We start from the raw sequence: 1,860 nt of genomic DNA on the forward strand, positions 1-1,860 counted from the left end.
CAGCCCAGGGTTTTCTATGTTGGAAGCAAACAATCATTGAATTGTTGATACCTAGACTCCGTGAAGCACAATGCTGCTTATTGTTTTGGAAAAGCAACTGCTGATCAGCTGCTTAAGTGATCTGTCATGGCTTAGTCTCTGTTGCACAAGTGCTCTACCAAAGTGAATGAAGGACAGGAAACCCAGAAATTGAGTATGATTCCCACCAGCTCCAATGGTAGAATAGTTACACTTTGATATCTGCAAGGAAAAGCTGAATGAAGAGAAAAAATAACTAACTCTGTGTGTGTGTGCATGCTGGGTATCAAACCTAGATCTCACACATGCCATGTATGCGAACACTTGATTTCTAGTGAATGAAAAATTAAAAAATAGGCATTGGTCCTATTATTTTATGGATAGCTTAAACAATAAGGATTTATTTTCTCACTCAGAGCCTTTAGATAAGAGATTGAGAGGTTAGCAGTGCTGAATTCTTTTGGGATTTATTTCCTGAGTATAGATGGATATCTTCTTGTGTTCTTTCCTGGATTCATGCTCTGCCCCAAAACCCTCATCTCATAAACAAATAAAGCATATCGTAACTTGGGGCTAAAGCCACAGCACAGTAGGGAGAGCATTTACCTTGCACGTGGTCGACTTGAGTTTAATCCCTGGCATCCCATATGGTCCCCCAAGCACTACCAAGAGTGATTCTTGAGCACAGAAATAGGAGTAATCCCTTAGCAATATGAGTGTTGCCTCCAAACCAAAAAATAAAACAAAGATATTGCAACTTAACTGCCTTACTAAACAGTCACATTTGATATCTTGCAGAGCTAGGGGGCCATGATAGGGGGTTGAAGTTTTTCCTCTGTGTTTGTTTGTGTGTCATCCTTACGCAGGGGCCATGCTAATCTTCTCTGTATTGTTCCAATTTTAGTATATGTGCTGCTGAAGAGAGCACTGTGTCTGTTTGTAATTCACTTCTAATTTCAATGCATTATGATCTGAGAAGCTAGTTTTTATAGCTTCTATCCTCTTGATTTTATGGAGGTATGTTTTATGATCCAGCATGTGGTCTTTCTTGAAGAATGACCCAAGTGCTTTGGAAAAGAATGTAAATCCTGTTTTCTGGGCATGGAGAGCCCTAAATATATTTCCTACACATTTGCTTCCATATCTTTCCGTAGGGTCAATATATTCTTCTTAGGTTTTAGACTGGTTGACCTACTAAGGGGTAATTGAGTAGGATTGAAGTTTCCAACTATTACTGTGTTGCTATTGATGTCTTTCTTCAAATTTGTCAGAAATTATTTTTAAGGTTTTGCTGGTACCCTATTGGATGTGTATATGTTAGGAGTGTGATTTCTTCCTGTTATACATATCTCTTGATTATTAAGAAATGTCCACCTCTGTCAGTTATAACCTTTTTAAGTTCAAAGTCTGTGTCATCTGATATTAATACAGCCACTCCAGCCTTTTTAAGGGAGTAGTTAGCTTGAATGATTGCTCTCAAACTTTTGACTTTGAGTCTATGTTTGGTTTGACTATTCATATGTGCTTCTTGTAGGCAGCAAAACATTGGATTCAGCTTTTTGAATCATTTTGTCACTCTGTGTCTCTTAACTGGTGCGTTTAGTCCATTGGAATTGAAAGATAATTGCCATGGGGTATAATATCAGCTTTTGTAGGAGTTTGGCATGTCTGTTGGTTTGTCTATCTCAAAGTAAACATTTTAGTTCATCTTTTAAGACTGGTTTTGAGTTTGTAAATTTTCTGAGCTGCTGTTTATCCATGAAGCTGTCCTTCCTCAAATCTGAATGTAAGATTCGCTGGATAAAGTACTGTTGGCAATACATTAATTTCATTGAGTTTTGC

The 1,860-nt window shown here is 37.8% G+C and overlaps 1 non-coding gene across 1 annotated transcript; it reads right to left on the bottom strand.

The window, feature by feature from the left end:
• Positions 1-838: 838 nt before the first annotated feature.
• On the bottom strand, positions 839-946 carry LOC126017047 (U6 spliceosomal RNA). The gene has a single exon (XR_007498723.1). It is a non-coding gene; the product is annotated as a U6 spliceosomal RNA (small nuclear RNA).
• Positions 947-1,860: the final 914 nt, after the last annotated feature.

Source organism: Suncus etruscus, chromosome 8 (assembly GCF_024139225.1).
Source record: "Suncus etruscus isolate mSunEtr1 chromosome 8, mSunEtr1.pri.cur, whole genome shotgun sequence".
NCBI classification, from domain to species: Eukaryota; Metazoa; Chordata; class Mammalia; order Eulipotyphla; family Soricidae; genus Suncus; species Suncus etruscus.